We start from the raw sequence: 18324 nt of genomic DNA on the forward strand, positions 1-18324 counted from the left end.
ATAATCATCAAGACAGTATGGTCCTGGTACAAAAACACAAATATAGACCAATGAAACAAGATAGAAAGCCCAGAGATGAACCCATGCACCTATGGGTACCTTGTTTTTGACAGAGGAAGCAAGAATATACAATGGGACATTCTTCAATATGTGCTGCTGGGAAAACTGGACAGCTACATGTAGAAGAATGAAATTAGAACACTTTCTAAGACTCTACACAAAGATAAACTCGAAATGGATTAAAGAGCTAAACCTAAGACCAGAAACTATAAAACTCTTAGAGGAAAACATAGGCAGTACACTTTATGACATAAATCATAGCAAGATCCTCTACGACCAACCTCCTAGAATAATGGAAATAAAAACAAAAATAAACAAGTGGGACATAATTAAACTTAAAAGCTTTTGCACAGGAAAGGAAACTATAAACAAGGTGAAAAGACAACCCCCAGAATGGAAAAAAATAATGGCAAATGATACAACTGACAAATATACAAGCAGTTCATTCAACTCAATACCAGAAAAACAACCCAATCAAAAAGTGGGCAAAAGACCTAAACAGACATTTTTCCCAAGAAGACATACAGATGGCTAATAAACACATGAAAAGATACTCAACATCGCTCATTATTAGAGAAATGCAAATCAAAACTACAATGACGTATCACCTCACACCAGTCAGAATTGCCATTATCAAAAAATCTACAAGTAACAAATGCTGGAGAAGGTGTGGAGAAAAGGGAACCCTCTTGCACCGTTGATAAGAATGTAAATTGATACAGCCACTATGGAGAACAGTATGGAGATTCCTTAAAAAAAAAAACTAGGAATAAAACCATCATATAACCCAGCAATCCCACTACTAGGCATATACCCTGAGAAAACCAAAACTGAAAAAGACAACTGTACCCCAATGTTCATTGCAGCTCTATACACAATAACTAGGACATGGAAGCAACTGAGATGTCCATTGATAGATGAACGGATAAAGAAGCTGTGGTACACATACAATGGAGTATTACTCAGCCATAAAAAGGAACACATTTGAGTCAGTCCTAATGAGATGGATGAACCTAGAGCCTATATACAGACTGAAGTAAATCAGAAAGTGAAAAACGAATATCGTATACTAAGGCATATATATGGAGTCTAGAAAGATGGTACTGATGGACCTATTTGCAGAGCAGCAATGGAGACACAGACATTGAGATCAGAGTTATGGACAGGGCTGGTGGGGAGGAAGGAGAGTGTAGGAGGTATGGAGAGTAACATGGAAATATACATTATCATATGTAAAATAGATAGCCAATGGGAATTTGCTGTATGACGCAGGAAACTCAAACCATGGCTTGGTAACAACCTAGAGGGGTGGGACGGGAAGGGAGTTGGGAGGGATGTTCAAGTGGAAGGGGACATGGGTAAACCTATGGCTGATTCATGTTGATATTTGGTAGAAACCAACACAATACTGTATTAAAAATAAATAACTTTTAAATTTTATTTATTTCCATTTATTTTTATTAGTTGGAGGCTAATTACTTTACAATATTGTAGTGGGTTTTGTCATACATTGATATGAATCAGCCATGGATTTACATGTATTCCCCATCCCGATCCCCCCTCCCACCTCCCTCTCTACCCGATTCCTCTGGGTCTTCCCAGTGCACCAGCCCCGAGCACTTGTCTCATGCATCCCACCTGGGCTGGTGATCTGTTTCACCCTAGATAATATACATGTTTCGATGCTGTTCTCTCAAAACATCCCACCCTCGCCTTCTCCCACAGAGTCCAAAACTCTGTTCTGTACATCTGTGTCTCTTTTTCTGTTTTGCATATAGGGTTATTATTACCATCTTTCTAAATTCCATATATATGTGTTAGTATACTGTATTGGTCTTTATCTTTCTGGCTTACTTCACTCTGTATAATGGGCTCCAGTTTCATCCATCTCATTAGAACTGATTCAAATGAATTCTTTTTAATGGCTGAGTAATATTCCATGGTGTATATGTACCACAGCTTCCTTATCCATTCGTCTGCTGATGGGCATCTAGGTTGCTTCCATATCCTGGCTATTATAAACAGTGCTGCGATGAACATTGGGGTACATATGTCTCTTTCAATTCTGGTTTCCTCAGTGTGTATGCCGAGCAGTGGGAATGCTGGGTCATATGGCAGTTCTATATCTAGTTTTTTAAGGAATCTCCACACTGTTCTCCATAGTGGCTGTACTAGTTTGCATTCCCACCAACAGTGTAAGAGGGTTCCCTTTTCTCCACACCCTCTCCAGCATTTATTGCTTGTAGACTTTTGGATAGCAGCCATCCTGACTGGCGTGTAATGGTACCTCATTGTGGTTTTGATTTGCATTTCTCTGATAATGAGTGATGTTGATGTGTTGACGTGCTTGTTAGCCATCTGTATGTCTTCTTTGGAGAAATGTCTGTTTAGTTCTTTGGCCCATTTTTTGATTGGGTCATTTATTTTTCTGGAATTGAGCTGTAGGAGTTGCTTTTTTAAAAAAGAGTAAAATGCCTAGGAATCAAATATACCCAAGGAGGCAAAAGACCTGTATGCTGAAAACTATAAGACACTGATGAAAAAAATAAAAATTGAAACAAATGGGAAAAAAACAGGTGCTTGCATAGATAGAATCAAAATAACCATTCTACCCAAGGCAATCTACAGATTCAATGCAATCCCCATCAAAGTACCAACAGCATTTTTCACAAAAAGCAGAACAAAAATTTTAAAATCTGTATGGAAACATAAAAGACCCTGAGTAGTCAAAGCAATCTTAAAGAAAAATAGAGCTGGAATCAAGCTCCCTAACTTCAGACTACATACACTACAAAGCTCTAGTAATCAAGACAGTAGGGTACTGGCACAAAAACAGAAATATAGATCAGTGACACAGGATAGAAAGTCAGAAATAAACCCATGCATCTATGGTCACCTTATCTTTGACAAAGTAGGCAAGAACATACATTGTAGAAAAGATAGATGCTTCATTCATTAAGGGGTGCTGTGAAAACTGGACAGCTACATGTAAAAGAATGAAATTAGAACATTTCCTAGTATAAGACACAAAAATAAATTCGAAGCAGATTAAAGACCTAAAATGTAAGGCCAGTTACCATAAAATTCCTAGAAGCAAACATAGGTAGAAACTCTTTGACATAAATCACAGCAATATTTTTTTGGATCCACCTCTTAGAGCAATGAAAATAAAAATAAACAAATGGGATCTAATTAAACTTAAACACTTTTACACAGGAAAGAAACCACAAATAAAACTGAAAGACAACCCACATAATGAGAGAAAATATTTGCAAATGAAGCAAACAGTAGGTGATTTATCTTCAAAATATACAAACAGCTCATGCAGTTCCATGTCAAAGAACAAACAAACAAACAACCTAATCAAAAAATTGGCTGGTTTAAATAGACATTTCTCCAAAGAAGGCGTACAGATGGCCAAAAAGCACATGAAAAGATCCTCAACATTATCTAATTGCATTAGATAAATGCAATTCAAAACTAAAATGAAGAATCATTTCACACCAGTCAGAATGATCATCTTCAAAATGTCCACAAATAGTAAATGCTGAAGAGGATGTGGATTAAAGGGAACCCTCCCACAATGTTGGCAGAAATGTAAATTGGTACGTCCACTATGGAGAACAGTATGGGGGTTTCTTAAAAAACTGAAAGGAGACCTACCATATGACCCAGGAATCCCATTCCTGTACATATATCTAGAAAATAAACATAATTAGAAAAGATACATATACCCTAATGCTCACTATAGCACTATTAACAATAGTCAATGTCCTAAATCTCCACTGACAGAAGAATGGGTAAATATGTGGTACATATATACAATGGAATATTACTCAGCCATATAAAAAGAATGAAATAATGCCATTTACAGCAACTTGGATGAACCTAGAGATTATCACAGTAAGTGAAGTCAGACAAAGACAAATATTATATGATATCACTTACATGTGGAATCTAAAAAAAAAAGAAAATGATACAAATGAACTTATTTACAAAATGGTAAGGAGATCCAACCAGTCCATCCCAAAGGAAATCAGTCCTGGGTGTTCATTGGAAGGACTGATATTGAAGCTGAAACTCTAGTACTTTGGCCACCTGATGCGAAGGAAAGATTGAGGGCAGGAGGAGAAGGGGACGACAGAGGATGAGATGGTTGGATGGCATCACTGACTCAATGGACATGAGTTTGGGTAAACTCCAGGAGTTGGTGATGGTCAGGGAGGCCTGGCATGCTGTGGTTCATGGGGTCGCAGAGTCAGACACGACTGAGCTACTGAACTGAACTGAACAGAGTCACAGACTTCAAGAAGAAACTTAGAGTTACCAAAGGGGAAAGGCAGGGAGTTTGGGATTAACATATACACACTACTATATATAAAACAAATAATCAGTGAGACCTACTGGCTAGCACAGGGAACTATATGCAACATTTTGTAGTAACCTATATGTGAAAAGATTCTGAAAAAGAATGGATATATGCATATGGACAATTAAATAACTGCTGCATGCCTGAAACTAACATAAGTATAAATCAGTATACTCCAATATAAAATAAAAAATAAAATTAACAACAACAACAAAGGGAACACTCATACATTGTTGGTGGGGAAGTAAATATATGGAGTTTAAAAAAAAAAAAAAAACTAAAAATAAAACAATACCCTATCATATAGCCCAGTATTTCCACTTTTGGTTATCTATCCAAGAAATACAGAAACACTAACTCAAAAAGATACACGCACTCCAATGTTCATGGCAGCATTATTTACAGTAGCCATGATAAGGAAGCAATGTGATCATCCATCAACAGATGAATGGTTAAAACAGATGATACACACAGACACACACAATGGAATACCACTCAGTCATAAAAATAATGAAAATTTACCATTTGCAACAACAAGCAGGATTTGGAGGATATTATACAAAATGAAATAAGTTAGAGAAAGACAAATACTGCATGATATCACTTATATGCAAAATCTAAAAACTATAACAAACTGGTGAATATAACAAAAAGAAGTAGACTCAAAGACACAGAAAACGCCCTAGTGGTTACCAGGAGGGACTGAAAAGGAGGGAGGGGGCAATTTAGGAATACAGCCTTAAGAGGTACCAACTAATATGTATAAAACAAGTTATAAAGATATACTCTATAACAGGGAATATAGTCATTATAATAACTGTAAATGGAGTATAGCCTTTAAAAATTGTCATTTTTTATATTATTTTATTAATTTTATATAAATAAAATAAAATCATTATTTTATATACCTATAACTTCAATATGGTACAGCAACTATATTGTTGTTGTTTAGTCATTAAATTGTGTTTGACTCTTTTGTGAACCCATGGGCTGCAGCCTGCCAGGTTCCTCTGTCCCAGGGATTTCCCAGGCAAAAATACTGGAGTGGCTTGTCATTTCCTTCTCCAGGGGGTCTTCTCAACCCAGGGATCAAATTCGTTTCTCCTGCATTGGCAGGCAGAGCCACCAGGGAAGCCATTATACTTCAATTAAAAATAACAAGAACATCAATATTTTAGACTGGTACTGCTCCATCAACCTGGGTATAAGAAGAGAAGATGATGAAGAGCAAAGCTATAGCCAACCCATGATGTGTATGCAGCATTAGCAGGAATTAGACTTTAAGCCGCTATGATATGGGGAAGTTTCTTATGACATATTTAACTTAATCTGACTGACACATGCTCTAACCAAGATTCAAGATTCATATGACAGGCCATTCCCAAACACAGAAACAGATAACTGACCAAAAAAAAAAACCCCAAAAACAAAAATCCCCAAACCAAAACCCAGGAAAACAAAAAATTGGGGGGAAAATGAGTTAAACTTCATTACAACATATAAAATTTATCCAACTATATAATTTTTTTTTAAATTTTTTTATTAGTTGGAGGCTGATTACTTCACAACATTTCAGTGGGTTTTGTCATACATTGATATGAATCAGCCATGGATTTACATCCCAATCCCTGCTCCCAACTATATAATTTTTAAAGTATCACCTTCTTTAAGGTCTTGTTTAACCTTGCAGCTCTCTCAAGCACTGCCCTAAAGTCCTCATAATACCTCAAGTACGAAGTTTGCTTGAGTAGAACCCTTGGGGTCAACTCAGCAAATTCTTCACAATCTCTGTTGTATGTATATTAGAGAGATTATTTATATTGATCTCACCTTTAAAAAAACTCAGTGAATGTTAAAATTGATCAAGGAAGTCTTCCACTGGGACATAATGGTTTTTGAAAAACACACAGACAGATTTAGACAATAAGAAGTTGTAAAGCAAGTAGTGTGTGTGTGCACACATCAAATTTGCATGGATCCATCATAGCTAAGTCAGTCAAGAATCCGCCTGCAATGCAGGAGACTGGGGTTCAGTCCCTGGGTCAGGAAGATCCTCTAGAGAAGGAAATGGCAACCCACACCAGTCTTCTTGCCTGGAGAACCACATGGACAGAGGAGCCTGGCAGGCTGCAGTCCATGGGCTTGCAAGAGTTGGACGTGACTTAGCGACTAAACCATCACCAACATTTCTAAAAAATTAGTTACATTTTTTAATGTATTTTCTGAAAACAAGGAATCCATTATTTTTCTAGTTATATTGTATAATCAAAATGGTTCTGTTTACCATAGAATTATTTTTCCTGTCCTAAGGAAATTAAGTTCAGTACAATTCCTGGCTTCACCCAACGTTTTAAGGTTCCACTAGTTCATTCACATCTGCTCATGATGTTCCAGTCCTTTAGGATTCAGTGCACAGAGTGAAAAGAATCTTTACTTTAAAAAGCAGGTCAACCAGCACATTCCAAAGTGAATTTACCTTAGGGGCTTTTCAGAGTAGTCTGGGCAGAACTTGGTGGTGATGCCAGGTGTTAGCTAACCCAAGGCATGGAGATAATTTGGGGATTCAGCTTCTTGTTATCTTGGACTGAGAAAAGCAATTTATGTCCTGAGAAGTCATCTAAAATAGTATGAAATTTCTGTAATTAATTTTCAAGATGGGATATGCCTGTTAATTCATATACTTCCTTTTCTTTACTCCTGATTCTAGTCTTTTGGCTATTTTTCTGCTACCTGCTCAATCCACAAGTATCTTAAATGTGACCTTAGGGTGCACGTCAACTTGGGCTTTAAGGAAGAATATAGCTATCTATTTCAGGGGTGAAAAATATATTACCTTAATCACGAGCAACAGTGCTCCTCTAAAGGACAGGCAAGTCTTTGTATTGTACGCAATTTTCCAAGTCTTTTTTGTGGAAATAGAGTGCAGAGGGCCTTACCTTCCAGAATACATGGGAACAAACAGACAGACAAACCACTCTGATTAACAAGTTAAAAGGAAGAACTTCCTTGGTGGTCCAGTGGTTGAGAGTCCACCTTCCAGTGTGTGGGTTTGAGCCCTGCTTGGCTCAGACGGTAAAGCATCTTGCTTGCAATGCGGGAGACCTGGGTTCGATCCCTGGGTCGGGAAGATACTCTGGAGAAGGAAATGGCAACCCACTCCAGTACTCTTGCCTGGAAAATCCCATGGCGGAGGACCCTGGTAGGCTACAGTCCATGGGGTCGCAAAGAGTCAGATACAACTGAGTGACTTCACTTTCACTTTGGGGAACAGGGATCCCACATGCTATAGGTCAACTAGAGAGCCACGTGTCACAATTAAGACCCAGTGCAGCCAAAATATTAGTTAATTAAGTGGTGGTTTAGTCACTAAGTCATGTCCGACTCTTGTGACACCATGGACTGTAGCCTGCCAGGCTCCTCTGTCCCTGGGATTCTCCAGGCAAGAATACTGGAATGGGTTGTCATTTCCTTCTCCAAATTAATTAAATAAATACTTTTAAAACAAGTATTTTTAAAAGAAGACAGTAAAAGGAGAGGGAAAGGTAGGCAAAGGGTATTGAGCAACAGGTTGGCAGAGAGATTGCCAGTGAGAAATTTCCAGGAACAATGGTATGCAAGGATGCCCACTACCAGCCAGTACTAAGACTCAAAATTTAGTCAGAATGGGGAGAAGGCGATCAAGATGGCAGAGTAGAAAGACATGGAACCCACCCACCTCCCTCTACAAACACATCAAAAACTCATCTACATGTTGAACAAATCTCAAAATACCAACTGAAAACTGGCAGAAGAGTGCTTATACAACCAAAACTGCAAGAAAGTTCCCTATGTAAACTTTGTAAGATGAAAGGAAAGAACAATAAAAGAAGGGATCAGGCTGAAACCTGTACCTCTTGGAGGGAGCTGTGAAAGAGGAAAGGGTCCCTCAACCTGGGAACATCTGCTGGCTCAGAGGTCTGCTGGAACATCCAGGAAGATGGAGTGGCTTAGAATTTGCTCAAGAGGAAGGTATGAGGAGGGTATGGGAGCTGCCAGGCAGTGTACAGAGGGACTGGCACAGATGGTCCCTGCCATGTCACTGCATTTCCCAGCCCATGAGGCATTCCTGCCAGTGGGTGGGCAGCAAAACTCATGCTTCAGTGGACACACTCAGCTAGAGGCCTTGGTTTGGTTGTGTGGAGACAGCCTGGACTATAGTCTGTGCTGCAATTATGGGTGCACACAGGATGGAAGGCGGGTCTGCCATAGTAGTTCATTATCAGCATGCTCATGCTGGGCTTTGGGAGCATGCATGTCCCAGAGCAGGACAGACGTCCTAGCCTTACATGTGGGATCAAAAATAGGATATAAATGAACTTATTTACAAAACAGATTCACAGACATAGAAAAAAAATTACAGTTATCAAAGGGGAAAGGAGGGAAAGATAAATTAGGAGTTTGGGATTAACACAAACACACTACTATGTATAAAGCAAGGGCCTACTGATAGCACAAGGAACTATATTCAATATATTTTAATAAACTATCATGGAAAAGTATCTTAAAAAAGAACATATATGTATACACAACTAAATCACTTTGCTGTACTGCAGAAACTAACATAACTAAACCAACTATACTTCAATTAAAACAAAAAAGGAATTGTGGCTGAAAACTTCTCAAACCTAAAGAAGGAAATACATATCCAGGAACAGGAAGCAAAGATGGTCCCAAACAAGATGAACTGGAAGAGCAGACATTCCATAAATAAAATGTCAACTGTTAAAGAGAGGGACTTCCCTGGTGGTTCAGTGGTAAAGAATCTGCCTGCCAATGCAGGGGACACAGGTTCAATCCCTGGTCCAAGAAGATTCCACATGTTGTGGGGCTACTGAGCCTATGTGCCACAGCTACTGAGCCTATGTGCCACAGCTACTGAGCCTGTGCTCTAGAGCCCAAGGGCCACAACTACTGAAGTCTGCACACTCTAGAGCCCATAGGCTGCAATTACTGAAGCCTGCGTGCCTACAGCCCATACTCCATAATGAGAGAATCCGTTACAATAAGAAACCCACACACCACAATTAAGAATAGCCCCCACTTGCCCCAACTAGAGAAAGTCTGTAAGCAGCAATGAAGAACCAGCACAGCTGACAATATATAAATAAACAGAGATAAAGAGAGGATTTCAAATACAGCAAGAGTAAAACAAGGAGTCAATTACAGCTTCTGGTTCAAGAGGGAAGAATAGAAGGACATGCACTAATCTCCAGTGAAAGCACCAAAACTGAAACTAGCTGTTGAACCATCAACAGGAGGACACTGAAACCCACCAAAAAAAAAAAAAAAAAAAAGACACCCCATGACCAAAGACAAAGAAGCAGCCACAACAAGATGGTAGGAGGGGAAAGAACATAATAAAATCAAATCCCATACCTGCTGGCTGGGCAACCCACCAAAAAAAAAAAGCAAAGCAGAGACATTACTTTGCCAACAAAGGTCCGTCTAGTCAAAGCTTTGATTTTTCCAGTAGTCATGTATGGATGTGAGAGTTGGACTATAAAGAAAGCTGAGTGCTGAAGAATTGATGCTTTCGAACTGTGGTATTGGAGAAGACTCTTCAGGGTCCCTTGGACTACAAGGAGACCCAACTGTCAATCCTAAAGGAAATCAGTCCTGAATATTCATTGGAAGGACTGATGCTGAAGTTGAAACTCCAATACTTTGGCCACCTGATGTGAAGAACTGACTCATTGGAAAAGACCCTGATGCTGGGAAAGATTGAAGGCAGGAAAAGAAGGGGATGACAGAGGATGAGATGGTTCGATGGCATCACCAACTCAACGGACATGAGTTTGAGCAGGCTTCGGGAATTGGTGATGGACAGGGAAGCCTGACATGCTGCAGTCCACAGGGTCACAAAGAGTTGGACACAACTGAGCAACTGAGCTGAATTGAACTGGGCGACCCACAAACTGGAGAACAATAATACCAAAGAAGTTCGTTCACTGTTGTGAAGGTTTTGAGCCCCACATCAGGCTTCCCAGCCTGGGGTCCAACAAAGGGACTGAGAATCCCCAGGGAATCTGACCTCAAGGCCAGCAGAATTTGATTACAGGACTTCCACAAGACTAGGGGAAACAGACTCCACTCTTGGAGGACACAAACAAGGTCTTGCATGCACCAAGACCCAGGGGAAAGCAGCAGTGACACCACGGAAGACTTAACCAGACCTAAATGCTGGTGTTGGAGGGTCTCCTGTGGAGGTGTGGGTCAGCAGTGGCTTGCCACAGGGATGAGGGCACTGACAGAAGCAGTCCTAGAAGGGGCCCCTTGGAATAAGTCCTCTTGGAGGTCACCACTAACCCTACCATAGAGCCTGTAGACCCCGGGGTTAGGTCACCTTAGGCCAGACAACTAACAGGGAGAGAGCACACAACCCCACCCATCAGCAAATAATTCGATTAAAGCTTTATTGAGTAAGGCCCAGCCCACCAGAGCAAGATCCAGTTTTTCCCACTACCAGTCCCTCCCATCAGGAAGGTTACAAAAGCTTCTTAGACTCCATCATAATGAAGAGAGAAGAAGCAAGAAGAATCACAACCCCAACAGCTAGAGCAAAAACCACATTACAGAAAGTTAATCAGGATGAAAAAGCAGAAAGTTATGTCCCAGATAAAGGGACAAGATAAAACCCCAGAAAAATAACTAAATGATGTGGACATGGGCAACCTTCCAGAAAAAGAACTCAGAATAATGATAGTGAAGGTGATCCAGGATCTCGGGAAAACAAAGGAGAAGGTTCAAGAAATGTTTACCACAGACCTACAAGAATTAATGAACAAACAAACAGATGAATAATTCACTAAAAGGAACCAACAGCAGAATAACTGAGACAGAAGAATGGATAAATGGCCTGAAAGAAAAAATGGTGGAAATCACTGCCACAGAATATAGGGAAAAGAATGAAAACAAAAAATGAAGAAAGCCTAAGAGACCTCTAGAACAACATTAAACACATCAACATTCGCATTATAGGGGTCCCAGGAGGAGGAGGAGAGAGAGAAAATAATTGAAGAGATAATAGCTGAAAACTTCCCTAAGATGGGAAGAGAAATAGTCAACCACGTCCAGGAAGCACAGAGAGTCCCAGGAAGGATAAACCCAAGGAGGAACACACCAAGACACATAGTAATCAAACTGACAAAAATTAAAGACAATGATAAAATATTAGAAGCAACAAGGGGAAAATGACAATATATAAGGGAACTTCCATCAGGCTATCAGCTGATTTCTCAACAGAAACTGTAAAAACCAGAAGGGAATGGCATGATACATTTAAAGTGATGAAAGAAAATAAATAAATAAATAAATAAATAAAGTGATGAAAGAGAAGAACCTATAACCAAGAATACTCTACCTAGCAAGACTCTTGTTCAGATTTGACAGAAAAATCAAAAGCTTTACAGACAAGCAAAAGTTAAGAGAATTCAGCACCACCAAATCAGCTTTACAACAAATGCTAAAGGGACTTCTCTAAGCAGGAAACACAGAGAAGGAAAAGACCTACACAAAATAAATCCAAACAAGTAAAAAAATGGTAATAGGATCATACATATCAATTACCTTAAATGTAAATCTATCAAATGCACCAACCAAAAGATATAGACTGGCTGGGCAGATGAAAATATGTGCATGGATGTACTTCCACTTACTACATCATTCTACTTTATGCCCCCAAATTGTATGTAATTATTCTATATTGTTAGGTTAATCATGTTTCCACTATGACTTGCAATTGTAATGATCTTTTTTGATCTGGCTATTGATTGTGAGAAGGAAATGGCAGCCCACTCCAGTGTTCTTGCCTGGAGAATCCCAGGGATGGCGGAGCCTGGTGGGCTGTCTATGGGGTCGCACAGAGTTGGACAAAACTGAAGCGACTTAGCAGCAGCAGCATTGATTGTGAAAACTGATAAATAAAAATCACAATAGTAGATGTTTAATACAATAATTGTATCATGATTGGCCAACAGAAAATAATAGAATTCTGTATCATTAAAACTACCATTTAATAGAAAAACATGTAATCACTTTTTAAAATCCAGATGCATATCAGAAATATCTGAGAGATGTTTGAAAAATACAAATGCCCAGGTATTTCTTTTGTTTTGCTAGAGCTCCAGATAGGTTTCTAATGAGCAGGCATGTTTAAAAACAACCAGACTATATGAGGATCTTTTACTTTGATCTAATTTGTTTCATTTTTTCTATTTCATATTCAGTGCCCCCATTTCATTTAGCTTATGTTTTTCAATTTCTCCATCTCTTATTTTTTAATGTTCTTTCTCAAGCCTACCAAGCATAGTAGAAAAGTTTTTGTATACATACATACATATATAGCACATATATTTTAGAAAACTTAGGAATTTTTGCCCAGTTAAACAGTTTATGACATTTTGATTCCACTTGTTAGACTTAGTATGAATGGAATGCTAGATTTCTAATTTATATTCACTCAAAATTTTTATATAGTTCCATGTATTTTGGCATCTTGTATTACTACTAAAAGTCTAGAAAGTTTATTAGTGACTAAAAATTAAGAATGAGGCTTGAAACTTCTAATTTGATATTCTAATTTGAGAATATGAAGAAATACTATGTTGTAAAAACAGGAAGTTAACATGTAACACAGTATTATTAACTGAAGTACAGATTTTGTTCAAAACTCACAAAATTTTATGCTAATGTCCATTATTTGTTTTCATACCTTATTCAAGACTCCTCATTATATTTAATTGCATTGAGCAGCTTTAGCTGCATGCAACAAATTCTGGTATATTCTCTTTTCATTTTTACTCTACTACAAATATTTTCTAATTTTCCTTGTTATGGCTTCTCATATATATCCCTCATTTAAAAGTGGACATTTGATTTCCAAATACATGGGATTATTTAAAGTATCTGTGATATTAATTTCTCATTTAAATGTTTTCTTCTCTGCAATCGACCTCTGGGTTTTTTTGGTTTTCTAACTTTATTAAGACTTTCAATGGCTAAATCAGACATCTTTTTTGGTAAATGTCACACTGCACTTGAAAACATGTGGGTTATTTTCAAATATCTTTTCACATTGATCTCTAACAAAATTCCACAGTAATAAGAACAGAATCTTGCATGATTTCATTACCTTTAGACCATGAAATTTCTGTACCTGGTCTTATGTCTCTGGATATGTTCCAGTGTCTCCTAGTTTAAAGTCTATGGGAACTTGAATAGAATTTGCATCCTACTGTTGTGTGAAAATTGTATAAATTTTAACTATGTCAAGTTGGTTCATATTGCTTTTCAGGTCTACTATATTCTTCTACTGTATTCTACTGTCTACTGTAGAATAGTAGATCTACAGTATTCTTCTCTGTACATTCATTCTGTCAATTTCTGAGAGCCTGATATTGAAACTCCAACTAAAAATCTTAATTTATCTATTTAAAGAGCCTCTTGATGAAAGTGAAAGAGGGCAGTGAAAAAGTTGGCTTAAAGCTCAACATTCAGGAAACTAAGATCATGTCATCCAGTCCCATCACTTCATGGCTAATAGATAGGGAAACAGTGAGACAGTTTATTTTGGGGAGCTCCAAAATCACTGCAGATGGTGATTGCAGCCATGAAATTAAAAGACACTTACTCCTTGGAAGAAAAGTTATGACCAACCTAGACAGTATATTAAAAAGCAACATTACTTTGCCAACGAAGGTCCATCTAGTCAAGGCTATGGTTTTTCCAGTAGTCATGTATGGATGTGAGAGTTGGACTATAAAGAAAGCTGAGCACTGAAAAATTGGTGCTTTCAAACTATGGTGTTGGAGAAGACTCTTGAGAGTCCCTTGGACTGCAAGGAGATCCAACCATCAATCCTAAAGGAAATCAGTCCTGAATAGTCACTGGAAGGACTAATGTTGAAGCTGAAACTCTAATACTTTGGCCACCTGATGCAAAGAACTGACTCATTTGAAAAGACCCTGATGTTGGGAAAGATTGAGGGCAGGAGGAGAAGGGGACGACAGAGGATGAGATGGTTCGATGGCATCACCAACTCAATGGACACGAGTTTGAGTAATCTCTGGGAGCTGGTGATGGACAGGGAGGCCTGGCATGCTGCAGTCCATGGGGTCACAAAAAGTCAGATATGACTGAGTGATTGAACTGAACTAATCAATTTAAAACAAACAATTGTAACATATAGTGGAACTATATGTAAATTAGCTCTGTATTTTCCAAGTCTCCTGTAAATGTGTTATATTTTCAATAATTAAAAAGTCAATTACAAGGGAACCCCCATAACGCTATCAGTTGATTTCTGTACAGAAGCCTTGCAGGCGAGAAGGCAGTGTCAACATACGTCCAAAGTTCGGAAAGAAAAAACCTGCAACCGAGGATACTCCATCTAGCAAGATTACCATTTAGAATAGAATCAGATATAAGAATTTCTCAGGCAGTCAAAATCTAAAACAGAGTACAGCAATACTAAAGCAAACCTAAAAGAAATATTGAAAATTTTTGTCTAAATAGAAGAAAAGCAAGAGTCTGTAACAAATAGAAAATCACAAAAGGAAAGGCAAATATATAAAGTGATTGAATATCACTTAAATAAGCCAGTACATAGATTAAAAAACAATAAAAAATTTTTGTGAAAGTGATTGTAACAACAATGAATTGTTGTTGTTCAGTTACTAAGTTGTCTGATTCTTTTGTGACCCCATGGACTACAGCCCACCAGGCTCCTCTGTCCGTGGGATTTCCCAGGCAAGAATACTGGAATGACTTGCCATTTCCTTCTCCAGGGGACAGTCACAACACAGGGACAGAACCCGCATCTCCTGCATTGGCAGATGGGTTCTTTACCACTGAGCCAGCAGGGAAGCCCAATAAATATATGCTTAACAATAACTACTTTAAACATCAATGGACTAAATGCCCTCATTAAAAAATACGGAATGGCAGATTGGATAATAAGACAAGAATCTACAATATGTTGCCTACAAGAGATGCACTTTAGTGTGAAAGATATATATAGATTGAAAATGAGAGGATAGAAAAAGCTATTTCATACAAATAGAAATGACTAGAAAGCTGGTGGAGCAATACTCATATCAGAGAAAATAGACTTTAAAACAAAGGCTGTAGAGAAAGAGAAAGACACTATATGATGATAATGAGATCAACTCAAGAGGAGGATTCTATATTTTATTAACATAGGTGCTCCTGTGTTGGGTACACATAAGTATATAAAGGGAGAAATTGACAGAAACATAATAATAGTAGGTGACTTTAACACCTCACTGACATCAAAGGAAAGATCTTTTGGACAGAAAATCAATAAGGCAACAGAGATCCTAAATAACACAATAATCATTTACATAATTCATTTCTTCCAGACATTACATTGAAAAAAAAATACACATTACTTTCAAGTGCACACAGAACATGCTCAGGAATAGACCACATCAGTTCAGTTTAGCTGCTCAGTCGTGTCCAACTCTTTGCGACCCCATGAATCACATACTAGATCACAAAACAAGCCTCAACAAGTTTAAGAAAATAGAAATTACTTCAAGCACATTTTCTAACTACAACTATATGAAATTAGAAATCAACCATAGAAGGAAAAATTGGAAAAGAAAGAACACATGAGGAATAAATATGCTACTAAAAAAAAGGACCAACAATAACATCAAAGAAATAAAAAATTACATTGAGACAACTGAAAATGAAAACACAACCTTACAAAATCTAAGAAATGTAGCAAAAGCAATTTTAAGAGGGAAATTCAAAATGATACAGGCATTCTGCAAAAAAAAAAAAAAAAAAACAAGAAAAAACTCAAGCAACCTAAACTACCACATAAAAGAACTAGAAAAAGAAGAACAAGCAAAATGTAAAGTTAGCAGAAGGAAGAAAACAGAGATCAGAGGAAATAAAACGGAGATTGAGAACAGAAAAAAAAAAAAAAATCAAGAGATGCCTTTTTAAAAAGATAAACAAAAATCGATAAACTGAAGAGAGGACTCAAAATAAGAGAAAGGAGAAATAACAGATACAGCAGAGATGCAAAAAAGTATAAGAGAATACTATGAACATATGCCAACAAACTGGGCAACCTAGAAGTAATGGAAAATTTTCCTGAAGTACAGCATGCCAAAGAATCAAGAAGAAACAAATAAATTGAATAAATGATCAGTCTATATGAAATAGAATCTAAGACAAATAGGCAAAAAGAAAACCAAAAATCTCCCTACAAACAAAAGTCCAGGATTGGATGGCTTCACTGGGAAATTCTACCAAACAAAGAATTATTTATACCTATCCTTCTGAAAATGTTCAAGCTGGTTTTAGAAAAGGCAGAGGAACCAGAGATCAAATTGCCAACACCCGCTGGATCATCGAAAAAGCAAGAGAGTTCCAGAAAAACATCTATTTCTGTTTTATTGACCATGCCAAAGCCTTTGACTGTGTGGATCACAATAAACTGTGGAAAATTCGGAAACAGATGGGAATACCAGACCACCTGACCTGCCTCTTGAGAAACCTGTATGCAGGTCAGGAAGCAACAGTTAGAACTGGACATGGAACAACAGACTGGTTCCAAATAGGAAAAGAAGTACATCAAGGCTGTATATTGTCACCCTGTTTATTTTATTTATAGGCAGAGTACATCATGAGAAATGCTGGGCTGGAGGAAGCACAAGCTGGAATCTAGATTGCTGGGAGAAATATCAATAACCTCAGAGATGCAGATGACACCACCCTTATGGCAGAAAGTGAAGAACTAAAGAGCCTCTTGATGAAAGTGAAAGAGGAGAGCAAAAGAGTTGGCTTAAATAAACCCAAAATGGATTAAACATCTAAACATAAGACCAGAAACTATAAAACTCCTAGAGGAAAACATAGGCAAAACACTCTCCAGTATAAATCACAGCAGGATCCTCTATGACCCACCTTCCAGAATATTGGAAATAAAAGCAAAAATAAACAAATGGGGCCTAACTAAACTTAAAAGCTTTTGCACAACAAAGGAAACTATAAGCAAGGTTAAAAGACAGCCTTCAGAATGGGAGAAAATAATAACAAAGCAACAGACAAAGGATTAATCTCAAAAATATACAAGCAACTCCTGTAGCTCAATTGCAGAAAAATAAACGACCCAATCAAAAAATGAACCAAAGAACTGAACAGACATTTCTCCAAAGAAGACATACAGATGGCTAACAAACACATGAAAAGAAGCTCAACATCACTCATTATCAGAGAAATGCAAATCAAAACCACAATGAGGTACCATTTCACACCAGTTAGAATGGCTACTATCCAAAAGTCTGCAAGCAATAAATGCTGGAGAGGGTGTGGAGGAAAGGGAACCCTCTTATATTGTTGGTGGGAATGCAAACTAGTACAGCCACTATGGAGAACAGTGTGGAGATTTCTTAAAAAACTGGAAATAGAACTGCCATATGACCCAGCAATCCCACTACTGGGCATACACACCGAGGAAACCAGATCTGGAAGAGACACGTGTACCTCAGCGTTCATCGCAGCACTGTTTATAATAGCCAGGACATGGAAGCAACCTTGATGCCCATCAGCAGATGAATGGATAAGGAAGCTGTGGTACATATACACAATGGAATATTACTCAGCCTTTAAAAAGAATGCATTTGAATCAGTTCTAATGAGGTGGATGAAACTGGAGCCTATTATACAGAGTGAAGTAAGCCAGAAAGAAAAACACCAATATAGTATACTGACACATATATATGGACTTTAGAAAGATGGTAACAATAACCCTATATGCAAGACAGCCAAAGAGACACAGATGTGTAGAACAGTCTTTTGGATTCTGTGGGAAATGGCGAGGG

The sequence above is a fragment of the Dama dama genome, chromosome 29, assembly GCF_033118175.1.
Source record: "Dama dama isolate Ldn47 chromosome 29, ASM3311817v1, whole genome shotgun sequence".
Taxonomy (NCBI): domain Eukaryota; kingdom Metazoa; phylum Chordata; class Mammalia; order Artiodactyla; family Cervidae; genus Dama; species Dama dama.